This window comes from Amblyraja radiata, chromosome 4, assembly GCF_010909765.2.
Source record: "Amblyraja radiata isolate CabotCenter1 chromosome 4, sAmbRad1.1.pri, whole genome shotgun sequence".
In the NCBI taxonomy this organism is placed as follows: Eukaryota; Metazoa; Chordata; class Chondrichthyes; order Rajiformes; family Rajidae; genus Amblyraja; species Amblyraja radiata.
In genome coordinates, this window is record NC_045959.1 from 32,411,976 (window position 1) to 32,428,876 (window position 16,901).

Sequence of the window (16,901 nt, forward strand, 5' to 3'; positions counted from 1 at the left end):
CACGACGGTCAAATAAATGTATCCTGATCATAAATGTAATATGGAAGAAATTATATGAGGAATCTCATTTATGATCTGGGGTACTGTAGTGTTTTTGACATTTGTAAATAGGTAGATTCTATATTCAGCGAGAAGTAACATCAAAAAGGCCAATAGTGATAATAGCAAGATGGATCAACAGTACTTGCTTGACGGAAGATTTCTTATGTCTGCAGACTAAGTGGTCTCGATTCACTGGGAGACTATCTGTGGTCAATAACTAAGGATCATCTTCATGGTTCAGGATAGTAGAGAGTGAGCTGTCTTGTTCAGACAACAAAAGGCCAAGTACTGCTTGAATACACAGACCTGCAAAGATGATCTGATTAAGACAATGTGAGAAAAACATTAAGATTTTGGTTTGGGAACTTTGCTTGGACTAATTGGAATAGGGATAATACAAAAGCTGGAGAGTGATTGGTGGATGCAAGTGAAGACGGTGTGATTGGCAGTCCGATGAGTTAATGACAATGGCTAGAGGTGTAAAGATAATAATAATAATAATAATATCTTTTATTGTCATTGCACGTCAGTGCAACGAGATTTAGTGTGCAGCTCCACTGATGTACAAGAAAGGTAAATAAATACAATACATAACATTAAAAGGGTCAGATCAGGAAAGAAGAGGGGGGGGGGGGTTGAATTGTAATACCAGAGAGAGAGATAGGGTGATGGAAGTGGAGAAATAGGGGGCGGCGGGGGGGGGGGGGGGGGGGGGGATAAAAGAGAAATATGAAACTTAGCGATGGGAGATGAGACTATTTTAGGGAAAGGAGCAGGCTGTCTGGGAGGGTGGGGAAATATATGTGCATTGGTTTGGGGTGGGGGATAGGGTCGTTATTAATTGAAATTGGAGATTGGGTTGGAGTATACCCAAGCGGAATATGAGTTGCTGTTTTTCCAGTTTGCATGTGGCCTCACTCTGGAGTCCAAGGAAAGGGAGGTCAGTATGGGAAAGGGAAGGGTAGTTTAAATGGTTAAAAGCCGTAGCTCTAGCCAGTCTTGGTGGACAGAGTGCAAGTGTTCGGCGAAACAGTTACTAGGTCTACAATTGGTCTCGCTAAAGTGGTCTCCATTGCAAATTTCACCTTTTATCAACCCTCTTTTCCCTCCTCCCTGTCTCTTCCATCCACATCCCTCCCTCTGGCTTTCCATTTCTCATCTTATCTGACACCCTTTTGTCCCTCGAAGCCTTTATCACTTGCTCCATCCATCTGCCAATGGACGATTCCCCTCCCCATCCTCCCACTTCACCTGTATCCACCTATCGCTTACCAGGCCTTGTCCCAACCTCACACCTCTTCCTGTTTTCCCATCCTACTCCATGAAAAAGAGTCCCGATCCAAACTGTCGTCTTAGATTAGATTAGATTAGATTCGTTTATTGTCATTCAGACCTTTCGGTCTGAACGAAATTTTGTTTCCCTGCAGTCATACATATAATTTAAAAAATGACAAAAACACACAATCAACACAAATTTAACATCCACCACAGTGAGTTCACCAAACACCTCCTCACTGTGGTGGAAGGCAAAATCTTAAAGTCTCTGTCTCTTCCCTCTTTGTTCTCCCTCTGCGCCGAGGCGACGGTTCAAACTCCGCGGGTGGTCGCTGCCTCCGCCACAGCTCCGAGGCTGAGTCGGGTCTCCGCTGCTGCTACCTCCGCCACAGCTTCGGGGCCGAGTCGGGTCTCCGCTACTGCTGCTGCTGCCACTGCCGCCGCCACAGCTCCAGAACCGAGTCGGGTCTCCGCTGCTGCTGCCGCCGCCACAGCTCCAGGGCCGAGTCGGGTCTCCGCTACCGCTGCTGCTGCCGCTACCGCCGCCACAGCTCCAGAACCGAGTCGGGTCTCCGCTGCTGCTGCCACCGCCACAGCTCCAGGACCGAGTCGGGTCTCCGCTGCTGCTGCCGCCGCCACAGCTCCAGGGCCGAGTCGGGTCTCCGCTACCGCTGCTGCTGCCGCTGCCACCGCCACAGCTCCAGGACCGAGTCGGGTCTCCGCTGCTGCTGCCGCCGCCACAGCTCCAGGGCCGAGTCGGGTCTCCGCTGCCGCTGCTGCTGCCGCCACCGCCACAGCTTCGGTGCCGAGTCGGGTCTCCGCCGCTGCTGCCGCTGCTACAGCTCCGATGCCGCCAGCTCCGCCATTAGGCCTCGGCGCAGACGGAGACGGGGACGGGGAATACGACCGAAGAAAAAGTCGCATCCCCCGAAGGAAGAGACCAAAGCATGTTTCTCCCACCCCACCCACACACATACACAACTTAATAAAACAAAATTAACTAAAACATGACAAGGAACAAAACGAAAGAAAAAAAACAGACGGACTGCAGGTGGGCCGCAGCTGTTAAGCCAGCGCCGCCATCTTGGAATTCTCCCTCTTGGAGTTATGCCCTCTGTCTATTCCTCCCCCGTTGCTGCCTGGAACCCTCCAGCACAAGGTTCCAGCATCTACTATTTCTTGTCTCTCCATTCCACACCACATAGTTATGCCCTCTCTAACTTGGTTCTAACTTGAATCCCCATACTCAACATACATGGAGGTAGTACAGGCAGATAATTTTATTTTGTCCTTCATGTGTGCATAATTACAAGAACTTCACCAATTGTTTATAAATTTAGAAGATCTCTGTAAGGGCCATAACTGAAGATGGTACTCCACAATCTCACCGAGATCATACACACCTAATATTACATAAAAGGAGCAACATAAAAATAACATTTAATTTACTTTTTTATAATTGAATTGCAGATCTTAAACTCTTAATGACCTATTTAGCATAACTCACAGTTTGGTTTTTCTCTTGCATTAAGAGATACAGCGCGGAAATGGGCTTTTCTGCCCACCGAGCCAGCGCCGACCAGCGGTCCCCGTGCATTAGCCCTATCCTATGCATTCGGGACAATTTACTATTTTTACTGAAGACAATTAACGTATAAACGTATGTCTTTGGAATGTGGGAGGAAAGCAGAGTACCCGGATGAAACGCACAGGGAGAATGTACTAACTCCATACAGACAGCACCCATAGTCAGGATCGAACCCCGGTCTATTAAAATCGTTTGTGTCATCACAAAGTGGTTGTGAAAGCAGGTTAGAACCCAATAAAATATTTAATCCTCCAAATAATTTCTGAAAATTATAAATGGTGTGTCTTGCCATTGACCCTGGAACTGATTTGAATAATCTGTTCCATTCATCCTATGCTGCACTTTTGTCTTCCAAGTTTTAACTGACATTTATTCCATGGGCATATAAACTTGTCAATTAGCTTGTTATCTTTGGTGCCATGGCATAACTTTGGATGTTCGTTGCAAGATTCAATTGGGTTTGCTGGAATTTGGTATTTTCTTTCTCTCTCTGGACTCTGTATTTTTATTTGAACCTTCTGTTTTCTTTTTCTCCTGGAGGCTGGCAACTAATGGTTGCTCCATTGCTTTTACAGGCCTATTATCAATCGCTCGTAACATATACAATTGTACCTGCACAGCAGTGTGATGAAAATAGTGTGAATCTGGTATAACACTAAATCCATTGAATGTGGAATATATGATCCATTTATACAAATGGATCATTGTATAACTGAAGTTTCTTGATTTTTGGGTATAATTAATCATGCCTGATAAAATAAGACTGGTAATATGGAGACTATTTATTTTGGTAGTGTGATTTAAAAGACACAGTACTAAAGGAAAAAAAGGTTAAAGAATAAGAGGGTATTCACAGCCTGGGGCTAGAACATGTTGACATCATTACGTCCACTGGTCCATCATTACGTCCACTGGTCCATCAACCTGAATTTAAGATGTAAACTAATTCTTGCTTGCTTGATCGCACCAGTACACTTGTAACATCCCTTTCCTGACTTCACTGAAGTTAACACTTTTTAATGAAAGCATCTTAATACTGGATATTCAGTGGGGAGAATAAATCTAAAAATCATAAATTAGCATGCGGATCTCCCACATTATACTTGGTTGGCGATGAATGTGTGCCTTTGTTGTCCAAAGTATCAATTTTGCTCTGTTGGGTTTGCTGCTTTATCCTGTGCTATGTCACTTCAGTTCTTTAATATGACAAAATAAATGCACGAGAAAGTAGGTATTTCAAATTACATCGTCTCCAGGTGTTTTTTGTTTTATCCTGACCTTTTTTGGCTCTTTACAAGTTATTTTACAGTGAGTGCTCAGAAGATAGGAGTGCACATTTTATTCATGACATGCTCCCTTTATTTAAAAATTGCTCTTTATTGGTATTTTGCAGAGGCTGAACAGGGCAATGTTAATTTTAGATACTATTTCCATGACATATAGCCAAAATTCATCGTAAGATTCATCATTGTCCTAAACTGTTAACTCTTTCTCTTCACATATACCTGTTGACAATTTCCATCGTTTTCTGTTTTGAAGAATTTGCTTAAAGATCCTAGGGTTTACTGTACCAATTGCATGCGTTGATGTTGTTTGGGTTGATATCGTCTGGGCTAAATTGACTGAAGAGTCGTTTTTGAGATTTGGGACACCCAGGATGGATTATCCAATCAGCACTTGTGGCTGATGAAGGTTTCAAATGCTTCATCTTATATACGTACATTTGTCGGCTGGGTTCCACTGAAGACAGGCACAAAAAGCTGGACTAACTCAGCGGGTCAGGCAGCATCTCTGGAGAAAAGGAATAGGCAATGCTTCGGTGTCCAGACCCTTCAGATAGACCCTGTTGTGTCTATCTTTGGTATAAACCAGCATCTGCAGTTCCTTCCAACACATGCAGGGTTCCATTGTTGCTCAGTTGTGCTTCCTCCAATTGTCTACCTCTGTGCTGATCTCTCGGTTTTGCATATAGAAATGTTCTCCCAGCCCTGGTGTAATTGTGATGTGAGCCATTGGCTAAATGGAATGAATAAGGATGATAAATATTTTGGGCATATGACAATGAAGGAGAACTATTCAAATGTTAACTGAGTTCCCTTATGCTCATGAGAACTTTTGACCATTGTTTCCCAGACTTCTGTATTAATCCAAGTTTGGACTGGTGTCAAGTGGTCTGAGTGGTTTTAATACAATTTCCATGTAGGTTTGGTATACATAGGTGGCTTGCTGGGCAATTTAAGAAGGCAGTTAAGAATGCTCATATTCTTGTGGGTGTGTAATTATTTTGGCCACAGTGAGGCTATGTCCAGAATATTATTTGCACTTGCCTAATGAATGAATGATGAGTGCGCATTTAAAGTTCACCAGATTGATTCTTGATATGGGAAGAATTTCCTGTGAGGGCAGATTACAAATACAATTTTCAGTACTGTCTGGAATAAAGAAGGATGGGAGGAGATCTAAGCTCTTATGAGGCTGGGTATCATAGATGCTGAGAAAGAATTCCCTGGTTGCGATATTGATAGCCAGGGGATTTGGGAGCAAAATCAGAGGTAGGCCATTCAGGTTCAATTGGTTTATTTTACTGTGGTAAATTTGTCAATCTATGTTGTACGGTTTATTTGTGATTCTATAAGACCATAAGAAATTAAAACAATAATTTTTCTAAGAAGAAGAAGGCTATTCTATCCTTTCTGACTGCTTGACCATTCGGGACTGAGATGAGAAGAAATTGTTTCGCTCAGAGGGTTGTGAATCTTTGAAATCATCTTCTCAAAATGAATGTGAAGTACTGTTGCCGAGTATATTCAAACAGGCAGTTAATAGATTTTGGATGTTTTGGGAATTGAGGGATATGCAGTAAGTGCAGGAAAGTGGTGCTGAGGCAAAAGATCATAGTTATTACCTAGCAGGCATAAAGGGCTGAATGACCTACCCCGGCTTCACATTCTAGAATGGAAACTGGTCCTTCCGACCAACAAAACCATGGTGACCATCAAGCAGACTTTTGCACTAGTCCTACGTTGGTTCAATTTCATTCTCTCCCACATTCCCACAAATTCTACCATTCATCTGCACAATCGGGACAGTATTGGAATGCGGGAGGAAACTGGAGCACTCTGAGGAAAACCAGGCAGTTACAGGGCAAATCACTTATTCTACGTAGATATCACTAGAGATCAGGTCCGGTAGGTCACTCGACCTGTGAGGCAGCCGCTCCATTAGCTGTGTCATTATGTTGTCCTACCCTTGACCAATGCATAATTCATCATGACCATTTTTAGTGCTAGTTTAGTTAGCTCTCGCTGTTCCCTGAATGCTAATTAAGGTGGTAGTATGGTCTCATGGCTTCTATTCTTGGCATGTTTTTTATGTGATTATTTAATGAATTGAATTTAAATTTTCCCAGCATTACGGTGGGCTTCAAACTCCTGCCTCAAAATAATTGACCAAACTCAGAAGTACAGGTAATAGAATCAATATGATTGTATTCTGTAGCTGTGAACCTTAGTTCTTAAGTTTGTCAACTTTCGGCACATATCAGAGTGTCTTATTAAATAAATGTTTCTAACTCTTAAATACTCTTGCTTGCTACTGAACTATAAGTAACACAAAAATTGAAATATGATATTAAGTTGGAACAATGGGACTCAAATATTGATTGAAAATTATCTGTTAGACTTTACATGAATTATTTTCAAGCCACTTCTGTTGTATATTGGCTTTAACTTTGATCAAATAGGCAGTCAATTCCTTATTTTTAATTGCAAGAGTAAAAACAACCTAACAGATACGAGAATTACAGAGTAAGTCAGACAGATGTCAGATGAGGAATTTCTGTTGCTCTGTTGTCAACATGGGGATCCCTTAGATAAAACTCAGACAATCTTGCAGCTAATTTTAGTTGGCAAAAGCTTTGGTTTTTATTATTTTTCCTTACACATCTTGAGCATGACAGCTCTGAATAATAATTTTATTTTACTTGGATGGCAGCCGCTTAAAACACCTGTTCTTGCTGTTCACATTTTGAACAGGTTATTTCTTCTAATTGGCAGTAACCTTTGACCTATGATCTCTGCTTGCAAGGACAAACCATCCATATCTGACAGATTTTGCAGGGGCCTAATTATTTATCTATTTGCAGGCTTGTTTTCTTTTTCAGCTTTTGCAGCTGCCTTCGTTCAACAAGGCACGTTTTCATTGATTCCCTAGTCCATTCAAGTAAAAAAGCTATTTCTTTGTCTCTTCCCAAAGAGTGTGACTGAACTCCTGAATCTATTTCCCAAGAATTAATGTGCCTAATTTCTGCTGAGAACCCTTTTGGTGACTTAAAATCCTATATTTTAAAAAAATCCATTCCTTTGCTAATTTTTCCAACCATTATTGCCTACAAAACACAAAATGCTGGAAATATAGTGAGACAACATCTATAGAGGGAGAATAAAAATCAATAATTGGGATTAACCAGACTGTAAGCTTTGATAATGTTTTATACCATTTTCTGTTTTAATTACGTATCCAATATTCAGATTTTTGCTTGGGATTATCCCCAAATAGTTAAAAGGTCCCTCTGTCTAAGCCATATATGCATGATGAATATTTATTTTTACTGTTGGGATCAAGGATAACTTTCTTCCATTGGTTTTGTGACTTTTGAGATGAATAGAGGCCAATGTGGGAACCTTAGACTCCTTCTCAGATAGGACAGGAAATTCCTGATGGGATGGGTGGCTTATAAGGGTGTGTGCTCCTTCTGCCATTTATGCATGGATTTTGCGTTCATCATGCATGGATTCACGTGCTTATTGCTATCACAAATGTTACATTTTACTTTGAGCAGATTTGAGCCAGGGCTCTCCGGAGTCGGTGGAGATATTCCTTTTTTTTTAAAGGAGGCTTTAAACACATATTTGAATCTTTCCAGCTCTCTGCTTGATGATCAGTTTCCATGAGAAAACTTGCAAGGACTTTATTCCTTGAGGAGCGCAGGAGGCTGAGAGGTGATCTTAGAGGTGATTAAAATCATGATGGGAATAGATAGGGTGAATACATTCATTTACCAAGAGTAGGGGAATGAAGAGTCAAAGGAGATAGGTTTAAGATGAGAAGAGAAAGTAACCCGAGGGGCAGCTTTTTCACACAGAGAGGGGTGGGTGGATGGAATGAGCTGCCAGAGGAGGCAGTTGAGGCAGGTACGAAAACAACATTTAAAAGACATTTGGGCAAGTACATGGATAGGAAAGGTTTAATGCAAACTAACGTAGATGCGGCATCTTGGTCAGCGTGGACAGGTTTCTGTGCTGTATGACTCTGACTCTAACACAGTGCTTATTTTTGAGGTCTGGTGTTGCGATCAATGTGGGATGCTTGAGTTGATTGAGTGTGATCAGGGCCTCAGTTGGGGGCATTGGTTTGGGAGAGAATTCCATCAGGAGAAGAGGTCGGCTTACTTTTTCTTCTAGTGCATTTGGAGGATTTTGCAATGTCTAAATTTAGTGCGCAGTCTAAATCCTGTTCGATTAATTCACAACCTAGAATTCTAACACTGCTCTCGTCCAATTATTCTAAATTCTCTAACCTAATTTCACTGCATGGAAAATATTAAGTCAGAGGAAATGCAATTTTAACAATAGTTTGATTTCTGAATGCCCAAGAGTCGAATGGAAAATTGAGGGGGTGGAGTTGGGTGGGACTGGTGGGAATCATCTACCGAACTTACTGCAAATCATGTTAAGCTGTCATGTGACCCCAGACATGCTGACATGATAGACCGCGTGAAATGCAGGCGGAAGAATGAAGACAGCAGCAAACCGGTGACGTGCTGTACTGACATACAGAATCACAAGTAGTGGCACTTTTATTCCATGCGAATGAGGGGCAGGGGAAAGGGAAGAGACGTAGATTGCTGGAGTTAGTAAAATCTCTTCCACTCTCCCATCCTGTGATTTTGCTTTTTTTCCCCGTCCTGTTTCTGCCCCAGCCCCAGCCCCATGACATTTACTCACTCCTCTCAACAAATGCCTCCATATTCAGGGGCAGTTCCTTCCCAGCTGTTATCAGACAACTGAGCCATCCTACCACAACCAGAGAGCAGTCCTGAATTTGGAGACCCTCAGACTATCTTTGATTGCACTTTACTGGCTTTATTTGGATGAAACATTATTCTCTTATCATGTATCTGTACACTGAATGGCTCAATTGAAATCAAGTAGTGTCTTTCCGCTGACTGGTTAGCACGCCACAAAAACTGTTCACTGTACCTCAGCACACATGACAATAAACTAAACTCCATGACCTTTCACCTCCACCTTCACCTGAAGGCCTTTCCCTCAGCAACCCCACCCTCCTCTTGCTCTGGATCACCAGATCGTTTCAAAGAGAATTGGCCATTCAGTTAGATCAATTGGAGTGTGCTGCGTACTCAAAAGTTTACTTGCATGTGAACATCATGTGGGCACAGTATTAGTCTCAGCTATGGTACCTGTTGCTTTCAAATGTCTACTTGTTTAAACATGAAGTATAATGGGTGTCTGCGTGAACTATTGTCGGTCAATGTTTTGAGCAAAATAGAATGATCAAGTGTTGAATTGTGTTGACATTGGCAGAAATTGATATATTTTGAAAGCTGGCAGACAGGGTCTTATTTTTTAATATGCTAATGGCTTGGGGAAATAGGTGTAAAGAAATACCCCACAGGTACCCACTAATGCTTAAAGCAAGTTAAATTTGCTACGTTTATACAAGACTAACTAAATGTATTGAAAAATGTTCCAAATGGGCAAGTAAATTACAGCACATCTGTGCTGCATGTTCAATCTACTTTATTGTTATTGTTAATGTAATCCAGAAGGCTCAGGGTGATGGTTTGGCTTGAGGAAAAGCAGGATCTGTTCTTATGGTTTCTTTTGTGAGAAGATTGGTTTAGCTACTCTTTCATGATTACTGTTAGTGTTGGCTATTTCCTCAGCTATTCTGGTAACGAGTGTGGAAATCAAATTTAACTGCAGGAGATAATAAAAGGCTGATGCTTTTAGCAGTGTAATACCAAAGATATTTTTTTCCCTTGCCAACGACACTGCATTTTGGAGAAGAAAACGTTTGCAGTATGTGAAAATTGAGGTTTTCCTTAAAGTAAGCAATTTTATTTGCTGGAGTAATGCTGAGTCACATAAGGAAACATTGCGCCCGATAGTATGGTCTGTATCGAACCTATGCTATTGATGTTGATTGTGTTGGTAACTCTCCATAAAGATTGAGCTGATTTTTGAATCATGCTCATATCCAGCAGCTGCAATTTCACCAAGCTTGTTAAACAATCTTCATAGAACAATCTCTCAAAAAAAAACAGGAAGAAAAGTATCATCTTTAATATTTTAAACATTTAGTGGAGGCCGCACTAAAGATATATTATATACATTTGGTTTAGGCAGGAGATGAAATATCAAACTTTAATATACGACTAAATGTCATGGAGCTTTTTATTTGAGCGGCTTACATGAATCAAGGTTTTAGGCTGGAGAGTTTGTGAAGCAGCAATAATGTCTTGGGGTGCTATTATGAAACTCTGACCCCGTGTGACAAGAACATAGGATTTTTACAAATTTAGATAAGTCATAAATACTCTGTTCACATCTGTTCAAGAGATTTTCCTTGATTTTGTTGGAGAAAACAGCAAATAGTGTACGTAGCCTTAGGGGTAAGGCTGAAATTTGCCTACAGCTTCTGGATTTCTAAGTTAAACTCTAAATGTGTGAACATCCTGAAGTTAGTGTCAGGTTCACAGTGTAATGAAGAAAATGTCAATAGATTCATTGAGTTTGTATGAACTCAATATAAAGTACGAAAATGGTAGAGAGGTGGGTTGGCAATTTCCAATTTAGAATCCTGGCAGCCTGAAGCATGCAAAAACGGGGCTGCATGCAAAAACGGGGCTGCATACAAAAACGGGGCTGCATGCGGTGTAGGAATGCAGAGATTTTGGGGCTGTTATAGGATTGGAGGGGATTATCAAGTCGGAGAGAGAAAAGGGCCTGTCCCGCTTGGGCAACCATTTGGGCAACTGCGGTGCATCAGTGACTGACGCCCGTAGAACCGTCAAGTTGCATGATATACACGCTGACGTATGCTGCCCTGCGGGTGACGCCCGGTTAGGGTTGAGGCTGTAAAATATTCTTCCTTCAATGCATGGATTTTAAACATTAATATATTAAATTTAATACAATAAAATCAATTGTGCAAATGAAAAGATGTCTGAGCCGTTCCGTTTTAATTATAGATGTATTGATCCGCTTCCAGATCCGATCACCAGGGATGGATTCAGGAGTGTAGACTGGACTCCCCTCTTCCCCCCCCTCCCGCCCCCATCCCTCCTTCTCCACTATCCCCTACCCTTCTCCCTTCTCCCCTCCCCTCTCCCCCACCTTCTTTCCTTCCCACCTCTTCCTCCTCCCCGCTCCACTCTTCTCCCCCTTCCCTCCCCTCACATCCCCTTCTCCCCTCTTTCTCCCTTCTCCCTTTCTCCACCCCCTCCCTCCACTTTACCCGACGCCCCCCCATTTGTGGACCCAGCCTGCGACCAGCGATCCCCCACGCACTATCCCACACACGCTAGGGACAATTTATACAAACCTGTGCGCCTTTGGAGTGTGGCAGGAAACCCCAGCCCTAGCCCTAACCGTAACTGTAACCCTAGCCCTAACTCTAGGTTGATAGGCTTGGTATAAGTATAAATTGTCTCTAGCGTGTGTGGGATAGTATGTGGGGGATCGCTGGTCAGTGCGGACTCGGTGGGCCGAAGGGCACTGTATCTCTGAACTAAATGTGGCACAGGGGCCCCAGGGGTTGGACTCGAACTCCCAATGTTCTGCCTACTACTCATGGGAACTAAACTGTTGGCCACGAGTTGGCCCAGAGGCAGATCTCTCTTCCAATGGTCTCTCCAAACCCCCAGAGGCAGGGGGCTTTTCAACTGGGTACAGGCAATGTTGTCAATGTACCAGTGCCATCCACCTGCTCCGGCCACTGAGTCTAAATAACCACCATCCATTTTGAAGCAAGGCGAGGGGGCGAAGGGAGGGGGGGGGGGGTGTTGTTCCCAAAGTCTGCATTTATCTCCTAGTCAATGTACTAAAACAGATGACGTGGCCTTTGTGCAGTACTATTAGTGGAATCTAGCTGTCACAGGCTGGGTCCACAAATGGGGGGTGTTGGGGAAAGTGGGGGAAATGGGAGAAGGGAGGGAGAGGGGGAGAAGGGGATGTGAGGGGAGGAGGTAGTGGATAAGGGAGAGAAGAGTGGAGCGGGGAGAAGGGAGGAGAGGGGGACGCCCCCCATTTGTGGACCCAGCCTGTGACAGCTAGAACCCATTAACAACTCGTGGCCACCAGTTTAGTTCCCACGAGGAGCAGGCAGAAGCTAGGGTTAGGGTTTCGGTTTCCTCCCGTACTCCAAAGGCGCACAGGTTTGTATAAAGTGTCCGTAGCGTGTGTGGGATAGTGTGTGGGGGAATCGCTGGTCGCAGGCTCGGTCCACAATTGGGGGGGCATCGGGGAGAGTGGGGGGGGGGGAGGTGGAGAATGGGAGAAGGGAGGGAGAAGGGGATGTGAGGGGAGGGGTGTAGTGGATAAGGGGGAGAAGGGAGGAAGAGGGGGGAAGGGAAGAAGGGGGGGGGAGAGGGGAAGATGGGTGGGGGGGAGTGGAGAAGGAGGGATGGGGCGGGAGGAGGGGAGAGGGGAGTTCTGTCTACACTCACTGAATCCATCCCTGTGAAAAGAGACGGTGATTGGATCTGGAAGTGGAACAATACATCTATAAATAAAACTGAACGACTCAGACATCTTTTCATTTGCACAATTGATTTTATTGTATTAATTTTAATATTAATGTTTAAAATCCATGCATTGAAGGAAGAATATTTTACACTCCCATCTGTGGTCCCTAACCCTAACACCCACAGGACAACATACGTCAGCGTGTGACAGGGCGCATGACATGATGAGACACCCAGATGTCGCCCCAGGATTTTGAACATTCCAAAACCCTGGGGCGACAGGGAAGCACCGTGCGTTACCGTGCGTCACTGCATGCGTCACCACGCCTCACCACACTTCCCGCCCGCGTCACGACAACCTATTTTTAGGCTGTCGTGTAAATGACGCGCAAATGTTGCCCAAGTGTGACAGGCCCTATAGGATCACATGTACACCTGAAAGTAAGTGAACATTTTAATACCAGTGCCTTGTTTTGTAAAGGGTAATATGAATCTAGAAGTGGATTGTAAAAGTGGGAAACTTGAAAAGAAGTAGATGAAAGAAATGTTCTCAAAATGGTCCTCTCAGGCTATAAGAAAAGTAGTGACGTGCCAAAATACACAAGACAGAATCCAGACATCCATTCAAGCTGTTCACAGGTTCTCGTTGGTGGAATAGCCCAATTGTTCACTTTGATAGAAGCATCAAGGACCAACGCTGTAAAACATATGGAAAGAAAGGTATTTGAAAAGGTAAATTGTTCTGTAATTTATCAATTAAACTGAACGTGTAATGTGCTCCTTTTATATTTAATAGATAAAATGTATCAGTAATTTATTTGTAATCTAATGAAAACTTTAATTTTGTTTCCACTGCGTTGTGCCTGTTGTAGGTGTCCATGTGATTTGGGGTGTTGCCATTTAGGAATTTGGGCGTTTGCTCCCTTTCTGATAGATATTTTAGATATTAACTTCATTGTTAATCTATTGATTAATTACTTAGGCACCACATGTCATTGCTGTGGTAATGAGCAATATGTCACAGGAGATTGGAATGAAAAAAAAAGTTAAATTCCAAGTAAATATACTTAACCGATGGAACGCCATTAGCACATTTTCATTCTTTAAAATGTTTGTTTAAAAAGGAAGTTTGCCAGCCACACGTTTTTGGCAAGTTAACGACTTAATCAAGAATGTGGCAGAAGCAATGGACAAGTCTATGAACAATAGACTTCAAGTGTAAAAACAGTTCATGCTCAAGTTAAAATCCTAGTTCCCTCTGTTCATACATGGCCAAATGAAAACACAAGTTGAATGAATGGTTCGGTACAAAAACATTACGAAAGGATAAACCTGAAAGAAAAAAAAATAGTTACCAAATCATTTGCTCACTTTGACCGGAAAACTATGCTGGTGTTTAGAAATCTACTTCTGAATTTATTGTGTTTTACTGAGTTTAAGTAGCAACATACTTTTTCCTTGTATTACTCGCTTCAAATTGTGCATATCTGCAAACTGAATGTGAAGTCATACCTTAACTATGCCTAAGAGTTTAAGAAGGAACTGCAGATGCTGGAAAATCGAAGGTAGACAAAAATGCAGGAGAAACTCAGAGGGTGGGGCAGCATCTATGGACCCGAAACGTTGCCTATTTCCTTCGCTCCATAGATGCTGCCTCACCCGCTAAGGTTTTCCAGCATTTTTGTCTACCTTAACTATGCCTTTAGGTTTTACTAAACACAGTGGCAAAGCAGACACAGCTCTATCAAACAGGTTTTAAACTCTTATAGAAACTTACAAAATTCTTAAGGGGTTGGACAGGCTAGATGCAGGAAGATTGTTCCCGATGTTGGGGAAGTCCAGGACAAGGGGTCACAGTTTAAGGATAAAGGGGAAATCCTTTAGGACCGAGATGAGAAAAACATTTTTCACACAGAGAGTGGTGGATCTCTGGAACTCCCTGCCACAGAAGGTAGTTGAGGCCAGTTCATTGGCTATATTTAAGAGGGAGTTGGATGTGGCCCTTGTGGCTAAAGGGATCAGGGGGTATGGAGAGAGGGCAGGTACGGGATACTGAGTTGGATGATCAGCCATGATCATATTGAATGGCGGTGCAGGCTCGAAGGGCCGAATGGCCTACTCCTGCATCTATTTTCTATGTTTCTATGTTTTAATTCTAACCTGATGTGTGGAGTTTGTACTTATCCCTTTTGGCGCATGGGTTTTCTGTGGGTGCTCAAACTTCCTCTTGCATACCAAAGATGTGTTAATATGTTAAAAGTCTACTGTAAATTGCCCTTAATGTAGGAGGGTAGCAAAAGTCAAGTGTTTAATTATCATATGCACCCACAACAAAACAATGAAATTCTTATATGAAGCAGCATAAAAGGCCTGTACACAGATAATACAGAATAAACAAAAATCCAATAAATTAATAACACCAATACTAATGCAAAAAATCTCTGATGTCCTTAGTGCAACCAAAGACAGTCCACAGATCACAGTTGAGATAGGTGTTATGTGTTGTTCAAGAGCCTGATGGTGTTGGGAAGCTGTCCTGCTGGTCAAGGTTTTCATACTTGTACACCTGTTTTTACTGCCTCTTTTTGATCTCTTAGGTGAGGATGTTGGTACCTTTGATGGACCGGGTAGTGTCTACCACTCTCTGTAATCTCCTTCATTCCTGCATGTTTTGGTCGCCAAACATTATTTTTGCGTGCGTGCGTGTGTATATATGTGTATGTATATGCATAGGAAAGAAGGGTCTTGACCCGAAACGTCACCCATTCCCTCTCTCCAGAGATGCTGCCTGTCCCACTGAGTTACTCCAGCATTTTGTGTCTACCTTATATGTATATGCTTATGTGTATGTATAATATATTTGTGAATGTATATTATATTTCACAACTACTAAATAACTTTTTTTAAATTCTATTTTCCTTTTGGCTGTGGAATTTCCTGACAAAAGACATAAAATCCAACTGATAGGTGCACCTTTGAGACCTTTTAAAAGAGAATTACGTAGTCTTCTTTAATCTTTAAACATCCACATCCAACATTAGAGCTTTTCTTCCCCCCCTTATTAAATGAAATGGAGTCTTGGATCCTATTAAACATTAAACAATGATGAAAGATACCATGGAATAACTCAGCGGGTCAAATAAAACGTAGAACACTGAGTTTTACGCAAGATTCCAGCATCTGCAGTCCCTTGTATCTCTGAAAGAAATGTTGCAATTATTTGGCCTTTTTATGTCTTGATTTTACGTGAAATTTCATGCAGTTCTTAGCCAATAAATTACTTTACATCTGTGAGTAGAGATGGCAATCATTATGCATCCAATAATGTCCCACTAATAGCATTCAGATAAAAGGCTTGTTAAACTCCTCTGAAGGGCTTTATTGAGAAGCAATTCTGCTTATGACACCAGGAGTAGTGTACTTTCCTTGAGCAGTAATGTGAGATAGACAATAGACAATAGGTGCAGGAGTAGGCCATTCGGCCCTTCAAGCCAGCACCGCCATTCAATGTGATCATGGCTGATCATCCCCAATCAGCCCCCGTTTCTGCCTTCTCCCATATCCCTTGACTCCGCTATTTTTAAGAGCCGTATCTAGCTCGCTCTTGAAAGCATCCAGAGAATCGGGAGCTCGCGGATCCGGGTGGAGAGACCACTTCCCGGAGCTCCCGCAACGCGACTTCTCCAGCCCGTGTCGCGGGGTTGGAACGACCCGGAGCGGGACGTACATCGCCCGGCACGGCTTCATGGCCGTGGGACATTCCAGCGCCCACCGGGGGCTCCAACATTGTGACTTTTAGACCGGGAGCGGGGCCGTAAATCGCCCGGCACGGCCTAAAATGGCCGTGGGACTTAGCATCGCCCGCCTGGGGCTTGGACATCGGGAGAGAAATGGAGAACAGGGGAGAGAAAAGACTTTGCCTTCCATCACAGTGGGTTCACTGTGATGGATGTTTGTGTGAATTAAATTGTGTGTATGTCTAGGAAATTGTCTTTGTTTGTATGACTGGAAACGAAATTTCGTTTGAGCCTCACTGAGGCTCAAATGACAATAAATGGTATTGTATTGTATTGTAACCTGAGAATTCCACAGACTCACACTCTCTGTGAGAAAAAGTGTTTCCTCGTCTCCGTTCTAAATGGCTTACTCCTTATTCTTAAACTGTGGCCCCTGGTTCTGGACTCCCCCAACATCGGGAACATGTTTCCTGCCTCTAGCGTGTCCAAA

At 42.9% G+C, this 16,901-nt stretch overlaps 1 protein-coding gene across 1 annotated transcript in view; it reads left to right on the forward strand.

Moving 5' to 3' along the window:
• eif3h (eukaryotic translation initiation factor 3 subunit H) overlaps positions 1 to 16,901 on the forward strand; it is a 122,048-nt gene that overhangs the window by 26,057 nt on the left and 79,090 nt on the right. The window lies entirely within an intron of this gene.